This window comes from Tursiops truncatus, chromosome 5 (assembly GCF_011762595.2).
Source record: "Tursiops truncatus isolate mTurTru1 chromosome 5, mTurTru1.mat.Y, whole genome shotgun sequence".
Taxonomy (NCBI): Eukaryota; Metazoa; Chordata; class Mammalia; order Artiodactyla; family Delphinidae; genus Tursiops; species Tursiops truncatus.
The window spans coordinates 117,493,072-117,517,999 of NC_047038.1; the positions used below are offsets into that span (position 1 = coordinate 117,493,072).

Genomic DNA, 24,928 nt, shown 5'->3' on the forward strand with positions numbered 1-24,928 from the left:
AAGGTCTCCATGTAATGAGATAGGATGAAAGAAAAAAAGAAGAATACCTGCACCCCTGGGAGGAAGCTGTGAAAGAGGAAAGGTTACCTCACCCTGGGAAGCCCCTTCACCAGTGAGGAGATCAGCTGGGGCAGAAAAGGAGCTTCAGAGGGTTGGAGGAGAGCCCAGCAGCAAGTTTGCAGCAGACAAAACAGAGACCTGCACAGAGGATCTGTGCTACCTTGTGCAGTCCCCAGCCCAAGAAGTGTGCCTACTGGTATGTGGGGTGGGGCTGGGTGTTAAAACTGGGGCTTCAGAGGAAAAACCAGGGGAGAGGACTGGGGTTGGCTGCATGGAGACAGGCTGAAGGGGCTGGAGTGTGGTACCGGCGCAATCTGGGTGTATGCAGAAGAAGCACAGGCCGGCCATAGAAGCAAAACACCGTTGTTGAGGGGTGGGTGAAGGGAGGGGCAGAGCTGCCATAGCAGCCTCCTTCTTGGTGCCACCTCTATGAGCTCTGGGAGCTCACAAGCAACTCTTACAAAAGTGGCTATTGAGGGAACATATCTCAACATACTAAAAGCCGTTTCTGACAAACCTACAGCCTATGTGATACATAATGGTGAAAAGCACTTAGCCTCTGGAACACAGACAAGGATGCCCACTCTCACCACTTTAAGTCAACATAATATTGGAAGTATATCCATACCAATCAGATAAGAAAGAGAAAGAAAATGTATGCAAATTGGGAGGGAAGAGGTAAAATTGTCATTATATGCAGATGACATGATACTATATATAGAAAACCCTAAAGACTCCATACGAGCTACTAGAACTGATAAACAGATTCAGCAAGGTAGCAGCATACAAGATTAATGTACAGAAATCAGTTGCATGTGTTTACATTAAAAATGAAATATCAGAAAGGAAATGGAAAAAAATCCCTTTTAAAATTGCATCCAAAAAACTAAAATACTTAGGAATAAACCTGACAAAGATAGTGAAAGACTTGTATGCTGAGAACTATAAAACATTAATAAAGGAAAGTGAAGATGACTCAAAGAAATGGAAAGATATCCCATTGGACTGGAATTATTAATATTGATAAAATGGCCATAGTACCCAAAGCAATCTACAGATTTAATGCCAACCCTATCAAATCACCCATGACATTTTCCACAGAACTAGAATAATTTTAAAATTTATATGGAACTACAAATGAACCAGAGTTGCGAAAGCAATCCTGAGGAAAAAGAACAAACCAGGAGGCATAACCCTTCCAGACTTCAGACAATACTACAAAAGCTACAGTAATCAAAACAGCATGGCATTAGCACAGAAACAGACATATGAATCAATGAAACAGAGCCCAGAAATAAACCCACACACCAATGGTCAATTAATCTTCGACAAAGGAGGCAAGAATATACAATGGAGAAAAGACAGTCTCTTCAGTAAGTGGTGTTGGGAATGTTGAACAGCTGCATGTAAATCATTGAAGTTAGAACACATCCTCACACCATGCACAAAAATAAACTCAAAAGGGCTTAAAGACTTAAATATAACACATAACACCATAAACTTGTAGAAGAGAACATAGGCAAAACATTCTCTGACATAAATCGTACTAACATTTTCTTATGTCAGTCTCCTAAGGCAATAGAAATAAAAGCAAAAGTAAACAAATGGGGCCTATTCAAACTTACAAGTTTTTGCACAACAAAGGAAACCGTAAAAAAAAATGAAAAGACAACCTACTGAATGGGAGAAACTATTTGCAGATGATGCAACCAACAAGGGCTTAATTTCCAAAATATACAAACAGCTCATACAACTCAATCACACACACACAAAAATAATTTAAAAAATGGGCAGAAGACCTAAATAAACATTTCTCCAAAGAAGACATACAGATGGCCAAAAGGCACATGGAAAGATGCTCACCATCACTAATTATTAGATAAATGCAAATCAAAACTGCAATGAGGTATCACCTTAAACGGGTCAGAATGGCCATCATTAAAAAAGTCTACAAATAATAAATGCTGAAGAGGGTGTGGAGAAAAGGGAACCCTTCTACAGTTGGTGGGAATGTAAATTGGTGCAGCCACTATGGAAAACAGTATAGAGGTTCCTCAAAAAACTAAAAGTATAGTTGCCATATGATCCAGCCATCCCTCTCCTGGGCATATATCTGGAGAAAACTATAATTCGAAAAGATGGATGTCCTGGGTGAAGGGCTGATAGTCTGGTGGGACAATCCTTCATCCCATCATCAGTGCCTGCAACCTCTGCTCCTTCACCTACTCTTGCTGTGGTCAGCAGTGGTCTGAATGACCTATTTGACCTCTCCATGAGGGTAGGCATGGCACCTGGTGGATATGTGGCTTCAAAGGCTGTCTGGCTGCCTGCAGTAAAGGCTAAAGGAGATTTCGGGAATATTTACTCACCGCCAAGGGCACATCTGTATGGAAATGACCTTCACCAACAAAGCTCTGCAGCACATGACAGACTTTGCAATTCAGTTTAACAATAATAGGTTTGGTGTCATCCCCAGCACTCCTCTAGCCATCCCTACACCACTGATGCCAAACCAGAGCGTTGATGGCTCCCTGCCTCTCAGCATCTTGGCCCATTCATGAAGATAGAACCTCTGAACAACCTGCAGGTGGCTGTGAAAAACAACACTGATGTCTTCTACTTCAGCTGCCTCATCCCACTCAACGTGCTTTTTTGTAGAAGACAGCAAAATGGAGTACCAGGTCTTCCTTGCAACATGGAAGGATATTCCCAATGAAAATGAACTTCAGTTTCAGATTAAGGGATGTCATTTAAATGCTGACACTGTTTTCAGCAAGTTGCAAAACAACAATGTTGATACTATTGCCAAGACGAATGTGGAAGAGCAGGACGTTCTGTATCAATCCCTGAAGCTCACTAATGGCATTTGGATTTTGGCCAAGCTCTGTAGACCAGCCAGGAAACCCCAGTTCCATGCTGTCACTAAGTGCAGAGCTCCTGACGTCTCCCAGTACATCTTTCAGGTCTACAACAGCGTTTTGAAAAACTAATAGACTGGTCCGGTGCCCTCCAGCTACCGTCATTGGTGCAAGCCAGGAACTCTTAACTGGAAGAAATTGTATTGCCATGTACCATCTGAAGCCAAAAATACTGAGGTCACGCACCAAGGTAGTGACTAGTCTAACCTGTACTAACATTAGGGCACAATCTGTTGGATAGTTTTAGCTTCTTGTGAACATTTGTAACCACTGCTTCAATCACTTCCCACCTCTTGCCACCTGCTGCTATATGTCCTTACTTGTGGGCTTCTCCATCCTGTGCCAGTGGCTGGCATTTTTGACTGTCATTTGATACTTTGTAATCAAGAGCTCACTTCAAAGGCAGAAAAAGACAAATATTAAAGCAAAGCAAAGTGTCATTGAAAATAAAATCAGGTTATTTGTTGTTTTTTTCCTACTCAGTTGTTTGAGCATATTATGTATTTTATATATTAGATATGTTTTTCAAATGTTTCTTCCCATTTTGTAGGTACACTCTTCTCTCTGTAAATTGTTTCCTTTGCTGTTCAAACCTTTATAGTTTTTTAAAAATAATTTCCCTGGAAACTATGCAATCTTTTTTTTTTAATTAATTTATTTTATTTTATTTATTTTTGGCTGCATTGGGTCTTCGTTGCTGGGCATGGGCTTTCTCTAGTTGCGGCGAGCAGGGGCTTCTCACTGCGGTGGCTTCTCTTGTTGCAGAGCACCGGCTCTAGGCACACGGGCTTCAGTAGCTGCGGTGTGTGGGCTCAGGAGTTGTGGCTCGTGGGCTCTAGAGCACAGGCTCAGTAGTTGTGGCGCACGGGCTTAGTTGCTCTGTAGCATGTAGGATCTTCCCAGCCCAGTGCTCGAACCCGTGTCCTCTGCATTGGCAGGTGGATTTTTTTTTTAACATCTTTATTGGAGTATAATTGCTTTACAGTGGTGTGTTAGTTTCTGCTTTATAACAAAGTGAATCAGCTATATATATATATATATATATATATATATATATCCCCATATCTCCTCCCTCTTGCGTCTCCCTCCCACCCACCCTATCTCACCCCTCTAGGTGGACACAAAGCACCGAGCTGATCTCCCTGTGCTATGAGCTGCTTCCCACTAGCTATCTATTTTATATTTGGTAGTGTATATATAAGTCCATGCCACTCTCTCACTTCGTCCCAGCTTACCCTTCCCCCTCCCCATGTCCTCAAGTCCATTCTCTACGTCTGCATCTTTACTCCTGTCCTGCCCCTATTGTTCTTCAGAACCTTTTTTTTGTTTTTTTAGTTTCCATATATATATGTTAGCATACGGTATTTGTTTTTCTCTTTCTGACTTACTTCACTCTGTATGACAGACTCTAGGTCCATCCACCTCACTGCAAATAACTCAATTTCCTTTCTTTTTATGGCTGAGTAATATTCCATTGTATATATGTTCACATCTTCTTCATCCAGTCATCTCTCGGTGGACACTTAGGTTGCTTCTATGTGGCAGGCGGATTCTTAACCACTGAGCAACCAGGGAAGTCCAAACCTTTATAGCAATCTATTTTTCAATTTTTTTTGTTTTTGTTTTTGTTTCCTGTGTTTTGGGGGTCATATCCAAAAATACATTGCCCATACATACCACTGTAAAGAAGTTTTTTTTTTCCCTATATCTTCTTCTATTAATTTTACAGTTTCAGATCTTATATTTAATTCTCTAAACCACTTTGAATTAATTTTTGTATATAGTGTGAGATATGGGTCTAATTTCTTCCCTATGCTTGTGAATATTCAGTTTCCCACTAAATTACTGAAGAGAGGATCATTTCCTAATTGTATATTCCCAGCACTTTTGTCAAAGATCAATGGATTGGAAATATGTGGATTTAGTTCTGAGGTCTGTATTTCGTTCTGTTGTTCTATATGTCTGTTTCTATACTACTACCATACTGCTTTGATGACTATGCTTTGTAGTATGGTTTGAAATTATGAAACATGATGTCTTCAGCTTTGCTCTTTGTGCTCAAGATTGCTTTGGATATTTTGGGTCTTTTAAGGTTCCATATGAATTTTAAGATTTCTTTTTCTATTTTCTGGGGAAAATGTCTTCAGAATTTTGACATGAATTGCATTAACTCTGTAGATTGCTTTGGACAGTATGGACATTTTAACAGTATTAATTTATTCAATCCATTAACATGGGTGATCTTTCCATTTTTTTGTGTCTTCAAATTCTTTCATCAATATTTTATAGTTTTCAGTGTATGGGTCTTTCACATTCTTGGTTAACTTTATTCATAAGTATTTTATTCTTTTGGGTGCTACTGTAAATGGGACTTGTTTAACCTTTTCTGATAGTTTCTGTTGTTAGTGTATAGAGCCACAAATGATTTTTGTATGTTGATTTTGTATCCTGCAGCTTTATTTATTTATTAGTTTGAACAGTTTTTGGAGGTGGCATGTTTAGGGTTTTGTAGATATAAAATCATGTCATCTGCAAACAGAGAAAATTTAGCTTTAATTTTATGATTAAGATTTACTTTTCTTGCCTACTTGTTCTGGTTAGGAATTCCAGTACTATGTTGAATAGAAGAGGCAAGAATAGGTAACCATGTCTTGGTCCAAAAGTTAGAAGAAATGCTTTCATGATTCATAATTCAATATACTGTTAGTTTTGGCTTGTCATATGACTTTTAATGTGTTGAGGTATATTCCTTCTATAACTAATTTCTTGACAGTAATTTTCATGAAATGAAGTTGGATTTTGTCAAATAATTTTTCTGTATCTATTAATATGACCATATTTTCCCTTTATTCTCTTAATGTGATGTGACACATTTATTGATTTGCATATATTGAACCATCCTGCATCCAGGCATAAATCCCACTTGATCATGGTGAATGATCCTTTTAATGTGCTGTTGAACTTAGTTTGCCAGTGTTTTGAGTATATTTCATCTATGTTTTTCAGGGATATTGATCTGTACTTTTCTCCTAGTGCCCTCATCTGGTTTTGATATTGGAGTAATGCCTCATAAGATGGTTTGAAAGTGTTCCCTTCTCTTTAAATTTTTGGAAGTATTTAAGAAGTCTTAGCTTTAATTTCTCTTTAAATATTTGGCATAATTCACCAGTAAAACCACCTGGTCCTGGGATTTTATTTATTGAGAGGTTTTTCAGTACTGTTTCATTCTCTTTACTCATTACTGGTCTGTTCAGATGTTCTATTTCTTAACTACTTAGTCTTGATAGGTTGTATGTTTCTAGGAGTTTGTCCATTTTTTTCTATGTAATTCAAGTTGTTTGCATAATACTTAGTAGTCTTTTATTGTCCTTTGTATTTCTGTGGCATCAGTGTAATGGCTTTATATATATATATATATATATATAAAAATATAAAATGTATGTATATATACTCGCTTTTTCTTAGTTATTCTGTTTGTCAATTTTATCTTTTTCCAAAAAACCTCCTTAATATTATCTTTCTACTATATATGTGGTCTCTATTACTTTCTTTTTCTTTTTTTCTTTTTTTTTTTTTTTTTTTGCTGTACGCGGGCCTCTCACTGTTGTGGCCTCTCCCGTTGCGGAGCACAGGCTCCGGATGCGCAGGCTCAGCGGCCACGGCTCACGGACCCAGGCGCTCCGCGGCATGTGGGATCTTCCCGGACAGGGGCACGAACCCATCTCCCCTGCATCGGCAGGCGGACTCTCAACCACTGCGCCACCAGGGAAGCCCTTTATTACTTTTTAAAAAAAATTTATTGGAGTCTAGTTGATTTACAATGTTGTGTTAGTTCCATGTGTACAGTAAAGTGAATCAGTTATACACACACACACATATATATATATATATATATATACTCTTTTTAATATTCTTTTCCCATATAGGTCATTACAGAATAATGAGTAGAGTTCCCTGTGCTATGCAGTAGGTCCTTCTATTACTTTTATAACTGCTAATCCTTATTTATTTCATTCTGCCAATATTGGGCTTAGTTTGTTCTTTTTATAGTTCCTTTTGTTGTAAAGTTAGGTTCTTTATTTGAGATTTTTTTTCAGAGACAAAAGATTTTATTACTTATGGCACAGCAAACATGAGCATAATATTGTATTGGGTCTCCCTCCCCCACCAGTTACAACAGGGATGACACAGAGATCCAGTTGAGTGTTATGTGTACTCAGTTGTGTTACATTGATGAACTCCACTGAGTTTGAGGACTCCATTGCTTTTAAAATGAGAGCTTAGCAAGCTTACTGCTTGTCTGAGGGAGACACATTACCTCACTCCTCAAGGCTGTTTGTTACAAACACACTCTCAAGAAATGGCTCAGTTAAAATGCTGTCAGGCATGCATTCCTTTTCTTTTTTTTTTTAATTGAAGAATAGTTGACATACAGTAGTATGTTAGTTTCGGATGTACAACATAATGATTCAGCAATTAAGTTTATTACAAAATAATCACCATGATGAGTTTAGTAACCAACTGTCCCCATCCACAGTTATTGCAATATCATGAACCATATTCTTTATTCTGTATATTAAATTCTTGTCAATTTTTATTTTATAACTGGAATTTTGTACTTCTTATGCCCCTTCACCTGTCTTGTCCAACACCCACTCACCTCCCCTCTAGCAACCACCAATTTTTTAACTCTGTCTGTAAGACTGGTTATTGTAGCTTTGTAGTCAGGGAGCATGCTATCTCCAGCTTTGGTCTTTTTTCTCAGGATTGCTTTGACAATGTGGGTATTTTGTGGTTCTATATTTATTTTAGGCTTATCTGTTCTAGTTCTGTGAAAAATGTCATGGGTATTTTGATAGGGATTGCTTAAACTCTGTAGGTTGCTTTGAGTAATATGGCTATTTTAAAAAGATTAATTCTTCCAATCCAAGAGCATGGGCTATCTTTTCATTTATTTATGTCATCTTCAATTTCCTTCATCAATGTCTTATAATTTTCAGTATATAAATCTTTCACCTCCATGGTTAAATTTATGCCTAGGCATTTTATTATTTTTAATATAATCATAAATGTTTTTGCCTTAATTTCTCTGATAGTTTGTTATCAGTGCAGGGAAAAATAACGGATTTCTGTATATTAATTGTATATACTTCAAATTTACTGAATTTATCCTAATTTGTTGGTGAAATCTTTAGGGTTTTCTTTACATATTATCAAGTCATCTGCAAACAGTGACAGTTTTATGGCCTTTACAAATTAGATCCCTTTTTTTTTTTTTTGCGGTACGGGGGCCTCTCACTGTTGTGGCCTCTCCCGTTGCAGAGCACAGGCTCTGGACGCGCAGGCTCAGCAGCCATGGCTCACGGGCCCAGCCACTCCATGGCATGTGGGATCTTCCCGGACCGGGGCATGAACCCGTGTCCCCTGCATCGGCAGGCGGACTCTCAACCACTGTGCCACCAGGGAAGCCCCCAGTTTTTATTTTTATTTTGTCTTTTTGCTGTGGCTAGGACTATTAATACTGTGTTGAATAAAAGTGATGAGAGTAGGGATCCTTGTCACGCTCCTGTTCTTAGAGGAAATTCTCTCAGCTTTTAACCATTGAGTATGATGTTAGCTCTGATTTTGTCATACATGCCCTTTATTATAGAAATGTATGTTGCCTTTATACCCACTTTGTTGAGAGTTTTTATCATAAATCAAAATTTGAATTTTGTTGAATTTTGCCATCTGCTTTTGCTGGAGGTATGAAGATGGTGATATGATTTTATCCTTTGTTCTGCTAATCTGGTCTGTCACTTAAATGATTTGCATATATTGAATCATTCCTGCATTGGCAAGATAAATCCCATTAGATCATGGTGTATGGTTCTTTTAATATATTGTTGAATTCAGTTTACTAATATTTTGTTGAGGATTTTTGCATCTATGTTCGTCAGGGCTTTTCACCTGTAATTTACTTTTTTTGGTAGTGTCTTTATCTGGTTTTCATCCATAAGTTTGGAAACAATACTTCTTCAATTATGGGGGATAGTTTGAGAAGGATAGATGTCAACTTTCCTTTGAATGTTTGGTAGAATTTATGAGTGAAGCCACCTGGTCCTGCACTTCTGTTTATTGGGAGTTTTTCGATTACTGATTCAATTTCATTTCTAGTAATTGCTATGTTTAGATTTTTTATTTATTCCTGATTCAGTCTTGGAAGATTGATGTTTCTGGGAATTTATCCACTTCTTCTAGGTTGTCCAATTCATTGGTGTATAATTGTTTGTAGTAATCTCAGATACTTTGTATTTCTGTGTTGTCTCTTGTAACTTCATCTCTTTCATTGCTGATTTATTTGGACCCTCTCTCTTTAAAAAAAAATACTACTTTTGTCTTTTATTCTTTACAGAAGCTTAATAAGTGTTTGATCTACTACCCTTACTATATGTATACGTTTTCAGTGAGATTTTTACTTTTGTGTGTTTTCTTGTTACTAATTAGTGACACTTCTTTTAAGCCTAAGTAAATTCCTTCAACATTTCTTATAAGGCTGCTTTATTAGTGATGAACTCATTTAGCTTTTGCTAGTCTGGGAAACCTTTTTTTAAAAAAATAGTTAGTTATGGCTGCCTTGGTTCTTCGCTGCTGTGCGCGGGCTTTCTCTAGTTGCAGCGAGTGTGGTTACTCTTCGTTGCGGTGCACGAGCTTCTCATTGCGCTGGCTTCTTTTGTTGTGGAGCACAGGTCCTAGGCGCGTGGGCTTCAGTAGTTGTGGCACGCAGGCATCAGTAGTTGTGGTGCACAGCCTCAGTAGTTGTGGCTCGTGGGCTCTAGAGTACAGGCTCAGTAGTTGTGGCGCACTGGCTTAGTTGCTCCGTGGCATGTGGAATCTTCCAGGACCAGGGATCAAACCTGTGTCCCCTGCATTGGCAGGTGGATTCTTAACCACTGCGCCACCAGGGAAGTCCCAGGTATAGGAAACTCGTGATCTCTCCTTCAATTCTGAATTGTAATCTTGCTGGTAGAGTATTCTTTTTGTAGGCTTTTTTCCTTTTAGCCCATTGAATATATCCTGTCATTCCTTCCTGGTCTGCAAAGTGTGCTGAAAAGTCAGCAGATAGTCTTACAGGAATACCTTGCACATAACTAGTTGCTTTTATTTCACTGCTTCTATGATCTCTCTTTATCTTTAATTTCTAATACTTTAACTATAACGTGTCTTGATGTGGACTTGTTTGTCTTCATCGTGTTTGGGACTCTGTGTTTCCTGGACCTGGATGTCTGTTTCCTTCCCCCAGTTAGGAAAGTTATCAGTTATTATATCCTCTAATAAGTTCTCTGCCCCTTTCTCTCTTCTTTTCTTTCTGGGACCCCTATAATGCTCATGTTAACATTCTTGATGTTGCCTCAGAGGTCCCATTACCTATTGTCTTAATTCTTTTTTCTTCTTGCTACTCAGCTTGGGTGATTTTCACTACTCTGTCTTCCAGATCACTGATCTTTTCTTCTGTATTATATAGTGTTGCTTCCTTCTACAGTGAGTGTGTGTGTGTGTGTGTGTGTGTGTGTGTGTGTGTGTGTGTGTGTTTTAATCTCAGTTATTGTATTTTTCAGGTGTTTGGGTTTTTTTGATATTTTATTACTCTTTGTTGAAGTTTTCACCATGTGCATCTATTCTTCTCCTGACTTGAGTGAGCATGTTTAGAATCACTACCTTGAACACTTTTCTTGGTGTGTGTGAGGAGGGGGTAGAATGCTTATCTCTGTTTTATCTAGTTCTTTTTCTGATGTTGTGTCTTGTTACTTCATTTGTCACATACTCCTCTCTTTCCTTATGTTTCCCAATTCTCTGTGCATTTCTAGTCATTAGCTCCAGTTCATTACCTTTCCTGGTCTTGGAGAAGTGGCCTTATACAGGAGATGGCCTATAGGGCCCAGCAGCACATTCTCCTGTGGCCAGCAGAGCCAGATGTTCCAGGGGTGTCCCCTCTCTGGGCTTCATACACCTTTCTCTTCTGGCAGAGCCAACTACTGTGGACAAGCTGGGAGGCGGTGTTGGACACTGACCTAAACTGACGTGAGGCCCAGCATTATGTGATTGCCGTGGGTGCTGGTAGGAAAGGCACACCTGCATTATGGGTGGCTGTGTGGCGCTCCAGGTGCACAGGTAGATAGGGTAGGCCCCCAGTGTGTCTGGTTGTGAGGCCTGGTGATGCAGAAGTGCTGTAGGCATGGTGGTTGATGGGGCAGGCCTTTGATACTAATCAGTTAGAGGGAAGACTCTAAAATGTTGCCTGCCAATGTCTCAGTCCCTAGCAAGAGTCCCAGCTGCCTCTTGCCTTTCCAAGAAGCTCTCCGAGATGAGCAGGTAGGTCTGACCCAGGAGTCTTTCAAACCACCAGCACTGCCCAGGGACTGAGAACACGTGAGATTTTGTGTGTGCCCTATGAGAGCAAAGTCTCGGTTTCCTTTCGCCTCCAGCTGTCCTGAAAGTAAGCCCTGCAGGTTTTCAAAGCCAGACCCGCTGTGTTCTTTCCTTCCCAATGCAGGAACCCTGGGCTGAGCAGCCTAGTGGAGGGCTCAGACCTTGCCCTCCTTGTGGAGGACCTATGCAGTTGTGAGATCTTCAACTGTGGGTCACTGTGCTGCAGGTGTGGGCTCTAACTAGACTGTGTTGCCAATCCTCCTACCCGCCTTGTGGTTTCTCCCTCTTTATATCTTTAGTTGTGGAAAATTTTCTCTGCTAGTCTTCAGGTCATGACAGAGGTAATTTCTGTGTAAGTTGTAATTTGGGTGTGTCTGTGGGAGGAGGGGAGCTCAGTATCTTCCTACTCTATCATCTTGATCCCCTGTCAAGAACTTTTTTTAAAATATATGCATTTATAACTGTAAATACAACTCTTTGAACGGAATTGATTTTTCTGTATTCCATAAGTTTATGTACTTTGTGTTTCCAATTTTGTTTGCTTTATGTCTTTTATTTCCCTTTTGATTTATTCTTGTTTCCAATTTTGTTTGCTTTATGTCTTTTATTCCCCTTTTCATTTATTCTTGTATGCATTGGCTCTTCAGAAGCTTGATGTGCAATTTCCAAGTGTTCTTGAATTTTCAATTCTTCTTCTTAATATTGAATTTCAGCTTCATACCGTTGTGGCTGGAAGAGTTACTTGACACGATTTCAATCTTCTTGGATTTTTGAAGACTTCTTTTGTGGCTTAACATTTGATCTATCCTAGGAAATGTTCTGTGTGTACTTAAGAAGAATGGAAATTTTGCTGCTGTTGAGTGGCATGTATTATATATGTCTGTTAGGCTCCCTTGATATCAAGTGTGTGTTCAAGTTTCTGATTGATAATCTGTCCGGATGATCTATCGTGTTGAAAGTTGGGTATTGACATTTCTTACCATTATTTCATTTCTGCACGTTTTCCCCTTTATATGTGTTAATATTTTCTTTATATGTTTAGAGGCTCCAATGCTGGATACATACATATTTATAATTGTCATAATTTCTTGATGAATTAATCACTTTATCATTATATGATAGCCTTTGTTTCTGTGAGAGGTTTGACTTAAAGTCTTTTTTGCCTGATAATAGACTAGTCAAGTAATTATCATTTGCATGAAATATCTTTTTTCCAGTCATTCAGTTTTATCCTACATATGGCCTTAAAGTTCACACGAATCTCTTGTACCCAGTATATAGTTGATCTTTTTTTAATCCACTCAGCCACTGTATGGATTTTTTAAATTGAAGTATAGTTGATTTACAATATTACATTAGTCTCAGGGGTACAACATATTGACTTAATATTTGTATAGATTATGCTCCATTTAAAGATATTACAAAATAACGGCTATGTTTCCCTGGGTTGTACAATACATCCTAATTTGTTTATTTTCTACATAGGGGTATTGGATTAAGAGAAACAAACTACCATCATTCCCTCCCCCCTTCACTCTCCCCACCAGTAACCACTAATTTATTCTCTGAGTCTATTCCTATTTTGTTGTATACATTCCTTTCTTGCATTTCTTAGATTCCACATACAAGGGAGAACATAGAGCATTTGTCTCTAACTTATTTCACTAGATATAATACATTCTAGGCCCATCCATGTTGTTGCAAGTGGCAGAATTTGATTCTATTTAATGGCTGAGTAATAGTCTATTGTGTATACATCTTCTTTACCCATTCATCTGTTGATAGACATTTAGTTTGCTTCCATATTGTGGCAATTGGAGATAATGCTACTATGAACATTGGGGTGCATGTATCCTGTCAAATTGGTGTTTTCATTTTCTTTGGACAAATACCCAGCGGTGTAATTGTTGGCAAATATGATAGTTCTACTTTTAGTTTTTTCAGGACCTCCGTATTGTTTTCATAGTGGGTGTACCAATTTACAATCCTACCAACAGCGTACTAGGGTTCCCTTTTCTCCATATCCTCAATAACATTTGTTATTTGTAGACTTTTGGATAATAGCCATTTTGACAGGTGTGACGTGATGTCTCGTGGGTTTCTTTTTTTGCCATTCAATAAAATTTTGTTTACAAAAGAAGATGGTGGGCTGGATGTGATCTGCAGGTTTAGTGTGCTAATGCCTGGTACAGATTCATTGGAGGAGAATAAATACCTTTACAATGTTAATTATTGCTTATTTTTTTCAGGTTGACATTTAATGACCTGTAATAGATTTTTAAAATTTTCTCCCTAAAGGATATTTGAAGTCTGTGAGTCTCTTTCTGTTTTGTAAATTAGTTCATTTCTATCATTTTTTTAGATGCCACATAAAAGTGATATCGTATGATATTTGTCTTTCTCTGTCTGACTTACTTAGTATTATCATCTCTAGTTCCATCCACGTTACTGCAAATGGCATTATTTCATTCTTTCTTTATGGCTGAGTAATATTCAGCTGTCTGTATGTACCACTTCTTTAGCCATTCATCTGTCAATGGACATTTTGGTTGATTCCATGTCTTGGCTATTGTAAATAGTGCTGCAGTGAACGTTGGGGACCATGTGTCTTTTCGAATTCTGGTTTTCTCCCGATATACGCCCAGGAGTGGGCTACCAGATCATATACTAGCTCTATTTTTAGTTTTTTAAGGAACCTTCATATTCTTCTTGATAGTGGCTGTTACCAGGTTACATTCCACTAACAGCATAGGAAGGTACCCTTTTCTCCAGGTCCTCTGCAGCATTTATTGTTTGTAGACTTTTTGATGATGGCCATTCTGACGGGTGGGAGGTGATAACTCATTGTAGTTTTGATTTGTATGTCTCTAATAATTAGTGATATTAAGCATCTTTTCATGTGCTTTTTTTGAAAAGAGACAGTGTGAGTAAAATTTACCTCATGAAATTGGCCTCTTGAAAGTCTGCCCTGTTTTGAATTGTTTTTCCATTACCTACCCCAGGACATTTATTGGGGGCGCCTGTCGTTTACAACCCTGAAGTCTTTGTGACTATTAAAGGACCCAAAAGCACTGGTTTTAAACTTGCTGTTACAGTGAATGGCCACAAGGTGGAAGGATTTCTTCATACCCAGCTCTGGTTCCTGGGGCACAAGAACCACAGTGTATTTAGTTTTTATTTTTATTGGAGTAAAGTTTATTTACAATGCTGTGTTTTGTAGGTGTACAGCAAGTTGATTCAGTTATACATATACATATATCCATTCTTTTTCAGATTGTGTACCCATATAGGATATTACAGAGTGTTGGGCAGAGTTCCCTGGTCTATACAGTTAGTCCCTGGTGATTATCTATTTGATTTGTATTAGTGTGTATATGTTAATCCCAACCTCCTAATTTATTCCTTCCCCCCACCAGTCAGCTTTGTTAACTGTAAGTTTGTTTTCTAAGTCTTTAAGTCTGCTTCTCTTTTACAAATTAGTTCATTTTTTATCACTTACTAGATTCCACCTATAAGTGATATCATATGATATTTGTCTTTCTCTGACTTACTTCACTTAGTATGATCATCTCTAGGTTGACCCGTGTTGCTGCAAATGGCAGTATTTCATTATTTTTTTTATGGCTGAATAATATTCTATTGTGCCCATGCGCCACTTCTTCTTTAGCCATTCATCTGTTGATGAACATTTTGGTTGCTTCCATGTCTTGGCTATTGTAAATAGTGTTGCAGTGAAAGTCGGGGAGCAAGTGTCTTTTCAAATTCTGGTTTTCTCTGGCTATATGCCCAGGAGTGGGACTGCCGGATCATAGGTAGCTCAATTTTTAGCTTGGTAAGGAACCTCCATAGTGGCTGTGACCACTTTACATTCCCATCAACAGCATAGGAGGTTCCCTATCTAGCATTTATTGTTTGCAAACTTTTTGATGATGGCCATTCTGACAGGTGCAATGTGATACCTCCTTGTAGTTTTGACTTACATGTCTCTCATAATTAGTGATGTTTAGCATCTTTGCACGTGTTTTTTTTTAACAGTGTGAGTAATATTTACCTGTTGAAATTGGCTTTTTCAAAGTCTGTCCTCTTTTGAATTCATTTTTGATTGCCTACCCCAAGACATTTCTTCCGGGCAAGTTCATTTACAGCCCCACAGTACCTGTGAGTGTTACATGCCCAGAAGCGCTGGTTTTTAACTTGCTGTTATGGAAAACGGCCACAAGGCGGCAGCATTTCTTCATGACCAACTCTGGTTACTCAGGCAACCAGAGCTTTAGTGGGATTCACGTTCCTGGGCTGTAAATTAGCGTCAACTATACCAGAACAAACACCCAAAAGCTTGCGTCTCATTACCTATATTTTAATTTTAATTTAATTTTTATTTTTTGTTGGAGTAATGTTGATTTACAGTGTTGTGTTCCTTTGTAGGTCAACATCAACTTCTTCAGTTCTACATATACATATGTCTATTCATTTTTGAATTCTTATCCCACATAGATTATTACAGAATGTTGAGCAGAGTTCCCTGTGCTACAGTAGTTCTTTTTGATCACCTATTTTATATGTCTTAGTATGTATATTTAATCCCAACCGCCTAATTTATCCCTTTACCCCACCTTTCCTCTTTGGTAAACATAAATATGTTTTCCAAGTCTGTGATCTGTCTTTTGTAAATCAGCTCATTGGTATTAATTTTTAGATTCCACCTACAAGTGATATCATATGATATTTGTCTTTCTCTATCTGACTTACTTCACACAGATGGACCTAGGGATGATTATACTATGCTGCTGCAAATGGCATTATTTCAGTCTATTTTATGGTTGAGTAATATTCAGTAGTCTCTATGTACCACTTCTTTATTGATTCATCTGTCGATGGACGTTTTGGTTGCTTCCATGCCTTGGCTGTTGTAACTAGTGTGGCAGTGAACGTTGGGGTGCATGTTTTTCGAATTCTGGTTTTCTCCAGGTATACGCCCAGGAGTGGGACTGCCGGATCATATGCTAGCTCTATTTTTAGCTTGTTAAGGAACCTTCATACTGTTCTCCAGTGGCTGTGACCAGTTTACAGTCCCACCAACAGTGTAGGAGGCTTGCCTTTTCTCCACACCCTTGCCAGCATTTACAGTTCGTAGACTGTAAATTCTGGCTGGCGCGAGGTGATACCTCGTTGAGATTTCGATTTGCGTGTCTCTAATAATTAGCTAGCTATGTTGAACAAATTTTCACGTGCTTTTTTTTTTTTTTAAATGGTGAGAGTAAAATTTACCTATTGAAATTGGCATCTTGAAAGGCTGCCGTCTTTGACTTCTTTTTCAATTACCTACCCCAGGACATTTCTTGAGGGTACGTGTCATTCATAGCCCAGGAGTGCTTGTGAATATGAAGTGCCCAAATGACCTGGTTTGTAACTTGCTGTTAAAGAAAATGACCACAGGGTGGTGGAAGGATTTCTTCATGCCCAACACTGGTTACTGGGGCAACCAGAGCCTTAGTTGCACTCCTCTGTGTGTTGTAAATTACAGGGGAATTAACCAGAACATACACCCAAATGCCTGTGATAATCGCTTCTTGTTTTTTTTTAATTTAATTTTTGTTGTTTTCCTGGAGTAAAGTTTAATTACAATGTTGTGATTTGTAGGTGTACAGCAAGTTGATTCAGTTATACATATACATTTATCTATTCTTTTTCGGACTCTGTTCCCAATAGATTATTAAAGAGTGTCGAGTAGAGTTCCCTGAACTATACAGTTGGTCCCTGTTGATTAGCTGTTTCGTTTGTATTAGTGTGTTTACGTACATCTCAACCTCCTAATTTATCCCTTCCCCCCAACGTTCTCCTTTGGTAACCATAAGTTGTTTTTCTAAATCTGTGTCTCTTTTACAAATTAGTTCCTTGGTATCACTTATTTGATTCCACCACTAAGTGATATCATATGATATTTTTTTGTCTCTATATGACTTGCTTCACTTAGTGTGATCATCTCTAGGTCTATCCATGTTGCTGCTAATGGCATTATTTCAGTCTTTTTTTATGGCGAATAATATTCATTTGTCTCGATGTACCACTTCTTCTTTATTGATTCATCTGTTGATGGACATTTTGGTTGCTTCCATGCCTTGGCTGTTGTAACTAGTGTGGCAGTGAATGTTGGGGTGCATGTTTTTCAAATTCTGGTTTTCTCCTGATACACGCCCAGGAGTGGGACTGCCGGATCATATGGTAGCTCTATTTTTAGCTTGTTAAGGAACCGCCCTACTGTTCTCCCTAGTGGCTGTGACCTGTTTACATTCTCACCAACAGTGTAGGAAGGTTCCCTTTTCTCCACTCCCTTGCTAGCATTTACAGTTTGTAGACTTTTTGGTGATGGCCATTCTAACTGGTGCAAGGTGATACCTCTTTGTAGTTTTGATTTGCACGTCTCTAATAACTAACTTTGAGTCTGTTTCTCTCTTGAAATTAGTTTACTGGTATCACTTTCTAGAGTCCACCTATAAGGGTTATCATATGATATTTGTCTTGCTCTGTCTGACTTACTTCACTTAGTATGATCGTCTGAGATTCCCTCCGTATTGCTGCAGATGGCATGATTTCCTTCCTTTTTATGGCTGAATAATATTCTGTTGTGTCTATGTACCAGTTCTTCTCTATCCATTCATCTGTTGATGGACATTTCGGTTGATTCCATGTCTTGGCTATTGTAAATAGTGCTACAGTGAATGTTGGGGTGAAAGTTTTTCAAATTCTGTTTTTTGCTGTTTATACACCCAGGACCATGGAATGTTACTCAGCCGTTAAAAAAAAAATGAAATAATGCCCATTGAAGCAACACGGGCGGACTTAGGGGTGATCATACTAAGTGAAGTAAGTCAGAAAGGAAAGAGAAATATTACATGATGTGACTTAAAGGTGGAAACCAGACATTAATACAAAGGAACCAATTTACAAAACATAAACAGCCTCACAGACCTAGAAAACAAAAGTATGGATACCAAAGTGGAAAGGTGGTGGAAAGGGACAAATGAGGTATAGCATGTTCCCCATAATATATGTGAAATCGATAATCAACAAAGACCTGTGTATGCCACAGGGAACTCTACCCAACACTCTTTAATAAACTATATGGGGAAAGAATCAGAAAAAAACCAGATATATTTCTACGTAAAACTGAATCAACTTGCTGAACACCTAAAACAATACAACATTGTTAAACAATCTACTCCAATATAAAATAAAACAAATTCAAAAACGAAATGCCTCCTACGTCCCTCTCAGCCCTCGGTGACCTGTGCTTGTGTCACATCTCCGGCATGGGTCCCAAGGATGGACTGACCTGGGACAGAGGGACCTGGGAAGGATGGTGCAGCAAATTAGCCCTCCTTGGACCTGTAGTGCCTGGTCCCGACTGCATGGGACCACAGTCTCCAGATCCAGGTGGGCACTCCTACCCCTGAACCAAGCCCAGTGCACCCAGAGGACGGTGGACTCTCTGGGCTGGAAGAGCTCTGAAAAGTCAGCTGGTCTCCAGGTCTCCTGCTGGTGAGTTTCCCGCCTCTAGCCTCCTCCCTTACAGTCTCCCCACCTCCAGAGAACAGCTCTCTCTGCAGTATGGTGTCCCAGGGGTTGGAATTTGCCCGGGGGTGAAGTGTAAGGGCAAAGAATTAATGAGACGCAACCCCTTAGGTTGTTTTTCTTTCTCTTTTTTTCTTCCTCTTTTTTTTTTTTTTTTTTTTTTGGCCACGTGGCATGGGCAATCCAATTTCCCAGACCAGAAATTGAACCCGAGCCCCTATACTGGAAGATCAGAGTGTTAACCACTGGACCGCCAGGGAAGTCTCCTTGGTTGATTTTTCAGCCCCATACCACTAGAATTTACACCCAGAAATACAACTTTCTCTCAGGTTCTTGTGGCAAGAATAACCAGCTTTGGGGATGAAGAAATCCTGCCACCTTGTGGCCGATACCGCAACAACAGCTTTAAAACCAGTGCTTATGAGCACTTCATATTCACAAAGCCTGGGGGGCTGTAAATGACACCTGCCCTCAAGAAATGTCCTTGGGTAGGAAATGGAAAAAAGAATTTAAAACTCTGACGACCGTGAAGAAGCCAATTTAAAGAGGTAACTTCTACACACACGAATAAAAGAAAAAAAAAAAAGCAAAACTCAAGGTGCTCAGCAGCCCTACCTATCAGAGAAACGGATATCAAAACTACAAGGGAGGGGGCTTCCCTGGTGGCGCAGTGGTTGAGAGTCCGCCTGCCGATGCAGGGGACACGGGTTCGTGCCCCGGTCCGGGAAGATCCCACATGCCGTGGAGCAGCTGGGCCCGTGAGCCATGGCCGCTGAGCCTGCGCGTCCGGAGCCTGTGCTCCGCAACGGGAGAGGCCGCAGTAGTGAGAGGCCCGCGTACCGCAAAAAAAAACAAAAAAAAAACTACAAGGAGGTATCACCTCGGACCAGTCACAATGGCCATCATCAAAATGTCTACAAACAGTAAGAGCCGGCGAGAGCGTGGAGAAAAGGGAACGTGCCTACGCTGCTGGTGGAAATGGAACCTGGTAACTGCCACGATAAACAACAGTATGGAGGTTCCTTAAAAAATTAATAATAAAGAGACCAGATGATCCAGCAGTCCCACTCCTTTGGAGATATCCAGAGAAAATCAGCATTCGAAAACACCTGCGTACCCCAACGGCCGTAGCATCCGTATGTTCAATGGCCAAGACATGGAAGCAAAGAAAATGTTCACAGACCAATGAATGGACAAAGAAGAGGGAGTACATATAGACAATGGAATACTGCTCAGCCATAAAAATGGAAATAATGCCACTTGCAGCAACACGGATGGACTTAGAAGTGATCATACTAAGTGAAGTAAGTCAGAAAGGAAAGAGAAATCTCACATGATATCACTTATAGGTCTAATTCAAACCCTGATACAAAGGAATCAATTTATAAAACAATATCCGGCTCATAGACTTAGAAAACAAACATGTGTTCACCAAAGGGGAAAGGTAGCAGGAAGGGACAAATGAGAAGGTGGGATTAGCATATATGCCGGAATATGTATAAATTGATCATCAACAAGGACCTACTGTTCAGCACAGGGAACTCTACCCAACACTCTTTAATAACCTATATTGAGAAGAATAGGAATAAAGAACATATATATGTCTATGTGCAACTGAATCAACCTGCTGAACACCTAAAACAACACAATATGATAAATCAAGTAAACTGCAATATAAAATAAAAATTAAATTTAAAACAATGCCTCGTGTGTTCCCCTCAGGCCTCAGTGACCCGGGCTGCCGTGCCACCCCTAGAATATGAGCCGGCTTGGGTCCCAAGGCTGGACTGACCTGGGACAGAGGGACCTGGGAAGGATGGTGCAGCAACTGAGCCCTCCTCGGACCTGTAGTGCCTGGTCGCATCTGCGTGGGACCACAGTCTCCAGATCCAGGTGGGCACTCCTACCCCTAACGAAGCCCCATCCCCCCAAAGGACGGTGGACTCTCTGGGCTGGAAGAGCTCTGAAAAGTTACCTGGTCGCCAGGTCTCCTGCTGGTAAGTTTCCCACCTCTAGCCTCCTCCTTTACAGTCTCCCCACCTCCAGAGGACAGCTCCCTCTGCAGAGTGGTTTTCCAGGAGTTGGGATTTATCTGGGGGCGAAACGTGAGGTTGAAGTAATGAGACAGAACTATTTGGTGGTTTGGTTTTCTTTTTCTTTTTGAACTCCACGTCCTTCTATTCCACTGTCTTGTCTCAATGTGTATATGATTTTTTTTGCCTTTTTTCTTCTACTTCAGGAAATCAAGTTATCAATGCCTGAAGGAGATTGACCAGAGGTGGAAGGACATAGCAAATTTCCAGATCATCACACAGACATCAGCACCACAGAACCCCAAAAGTCCAGAACGTGTAGAAGCAAACGAGGGGACAAACTGCCTCAAAAGGGATATTAGTCATGTATACTCCCTGCAAGAGTACATCAAAGGGCTTGTTTCCACTGATGTTGACAAGAGACGCTACAAAGGCACTTTACGTTTTCTATATAAGAGAAGAAAAATGATTACATTGGCTTTGTAATTTATTTCCCCCTGACCATCACTGAGGTTGCGTACCTCTTCATATATAAAATGATCATTTTTCTTTTACTGTGAAATTTAATTTCATAGGTTCCAAATATTTTTATTTGGTTGCTTCTATTTTTTCTCTTGATTGAGAGGCAATTCAAATATACTTTATATTTGTGGTGTCTTCTCCCACATCCTTCCAAGCCAATTACTGTGCACACAGTCACTAAAAAAATTTGTCAAGGAACTTGTTGTCACAGGTCATCCATCACTCAAGACACTTGATATGAGGGCCATCTGCCATGCACAGCCTTACATCAAGAGCTCTGTACTGAGCTCTTTGCTCTCAACTTGTGGACCAGTTAAAGGATGAGGATATCGTTAAACCTCACAACCTACAGCGAAGCACATTGGTCAGTCCTCAAACATCATTGCCAACAGGCCTGGGAGCTTCTCCTATGACGTTCCCCAGCTTGCCACCAAGACATCTGGTCTGGACCATGTCACCAACCACAGAGCACTGAAGTGTAGACTCAATATGCAGACCAGAGAATGTCAAACATAAATGTGATCAGGACTCCAAACTCAGGCAGCAGGCAAGAGATCTGCCTGGGTCTCCATCCTGTTTTGCTAGATCTTCCCCTCCTACCTAACCCCTCCTCACAAAAATGTAAGACTCAGGTTCCTTTTATCCTCTGAGGATACTCAGAGACCTGATCTGTGGAATTATCCACAGATAATTATCCTCTTCCCAGTACAACTGGACTTGGATTCACACAGGCACACCAAATGACCATAAGGACACCTGCCCCAATGCTAAGCATTGACTCCCAGCCTCTACCCAACTCACCTCACCTGAGCCCAATCCAGGCCTGCACTGTCCCCCAACCTCCACCATCTACGCATGTTCCAGACCAACCCCTCAGAATTGTCTTCATGATGGGACAAGGGATGCGGGGAGGGCTCCAGGTTCAGAACACCTTTCATTTCATCCTCCTAAGAAGCCTTCTCCTACAAGTCAGATGTTTCACCTCTTAGGGGAACCTGGGTGATACTGACCCATATCCCAGTCCATGTTCTCCAGGAGGACCTTCTGGTCTCCTCTGAGGGGAGTGACCCGCCCTGCCCCAAGGCACGGAAGATTCAGCCTCCAGGCTAACAGGGCTCAGAGGCGACTACTGGAGTAAAAGAAAGAAGAAAGGAGCAGAATTTGTCTCATGAATTAGCACTTCCCCAGCTGTGGTTTACGTACAAATTTCAGAACACCAGATAATATTGAGAAATGCACAGCCCATCTCATGTAATGTTATGAATTGTGTAAATTTAACTTATGTTTTAAATGGAGGCTACCAAACTGTCATATGAAGTATTTAGTAATTTTTTTTAAATTTAAATTGTTTGCTGATCCTTTTACAACATATGTCATTATGCTGTACGCCCACCATTTCTACAGTACTGTAAGTCAATAATATCTCAATAGAACTGAAAGAAAAATAAAGGAAAATATTGGTAAATTAATAAGAAACCGAGTCAACACATAGGAAAATATTAAGTTATAATGTCAGTAGGAAGCTATTAATTAATTAACATTTACTTGTCTTCAGTGTGCAAGTGACTGGAATTTGGGAAACTGGATAAATAGACACCTATGTAGGGATGAAAAGGTCTGCATTTTTTAAGCTGAGGCTTTCCTGAAACTAGAAGTTTTGTCTATGAGGGAGAGTCCTACTTAAAACCATAATGGAGAATATGGTCTTTATCTTGTAAATTTTGGTTATTAAAAATCATTGGAGGGCTTCCCTGGTGGCGCAGTGGTTGGGAGTCCTCCTGCCGATGCAGGGGACGCCGGTTCGTGCCCTGGTCTGGGAGGATCCCACATGCCGCGGAGCGGCTGGGCCCGTGAGCCATGGCCGCTGAGCCTGCGCGTCCGGAGCCTGTGCTCCGCAACGGGAGAGGCCACAACAGTGAGAGGCCCGTGTACCGCAAAAAAAAAAAAAAAGAAAAAAAAAAGAAAGGAAACACAGCAACATGGTAAAGCACCAACTTACAAAGGTAGACACAGAGGGGAAAAGGAAACAATGGCGTTATAAAACAATCAGAAAGCAATTAATAAAGCAGTAATAAGTCCTTACATATCAAAAATCACTCTAAATGTAAATGGTTGAATTCACAAATCAAAGCTATAGAGTGGCTGGCTGGATAAAAATGTATAAGACCCAATTATGTTCTTTATATAAGACATTAATTTCAGCTTTAAAGACACACATAGGCTCAGGGTAAAGAGATGGATGATTATATTCCATGCAAGTAGAAGCCAAATAATGTGGAGGTAGCCATACTTATATCAGACAAAACAGACTTTAAGCCAAAAGCAACGTCAAGACACAAAGAAGGTCATTATATAATGATACAAGGGTCAATAAATCAAGAAGCTATAAATATACACAGCCAACATCAGAGTAACTAAATATATTAAGCAAATACAGATCTGAAGGGAAAAATAGACAATATATTAATAGTAGGGGACTTCAATACTCCACTCTCAGCAATGGATAGATCATGCATATAGTAAATCAACAAGAAAACCCTGGTCTATATACTACACCAAATGGACTTCACAGGCATATGTAGAACATTACATCCAAAAACTTATGCTCAAGTGCACATGGAACATACTCCAGGATAGATCATATGATAGGACACAAACATGACTTAGCAAATTTAAGAAGATCAAAATTATACCAACTATCTGAACACAGTGATAGAAAACTAGAAATCAACAAGACGACATCTGGAAAATCTATAAATATGTGAAAATTAAACAGCACACTTCCAAAAAATTAAGTAGGTCAAAAAAGAAAGCCAAAGGAAATTTTTTTTAAATCTCAGAACCAACGAAAATGGAAACAACATACCAAAACCTATTAGATGCTGCAAAAGCAGTTCATCGAGGAAAGTTTATAGTGATAAGTGCATACAACAAGAAATTAGAAAGCTCTCAAACATCTAACTCTACACCTCAAGGAAGCAGAAAAAGAAGAAATTTATTCCCAAGTTGGCAGAGGGAAGGATATCATAAAGACTAGAGTGGAAATAAATAAAACATATACAAGAAAATCAATAGAAAGGATCAACAAACTAAAAGCTGGATTTTCAAAAATATAAAATTCACAAACTTTTAGCTAGACTAGGAAAATAGAAGACACAAAATTAGAAATGAAAGAGCAGACACTACAACTGATACTACAGAAATACATAGGATCACAAGAGACTATTATGAACGATTGTATGCCAGCAAATTAGATACTCAGGAAGAAACTGATACTTCCTAGAAATTCACTACCTACAAAGACTGAATCAGGAAGAAATAGAAAATCTGAACAGACCAATAACAAGGGATTGAATCAGCAATCAAAAAATTCCCAACACAGAAAACTCAAGGACCAGATGACTTTATTGGTGA

At 39.6% G+C, this 24,928-nt stretch overlaps 1 protein-coding gene across 1 annotated transcript in view; it reads left to right on the forward strand.

The window, feature by feature from the left end:
* Positions 1-21,509, forward strand: part of SETD7 (SET domain containing 7, histone lysine methyltransferase) — a 109,499-nt gene extending 87,990 nt beyond the window's left edge. Inside the window, exons 10-11 of the transcript XR_012332164.1 lie at positions 20,682-20,852; positions 21,199-21,509. The gene's annotated coding sequence lies outside the window, so the exon portion shown is untranslated. The remainder of the gene's footprint in view (positions 1-20,681; positions 20,853-21,198) is intronic.
* Positions 21,510-24,928: the final 3,419 nt, after the last annotated feature.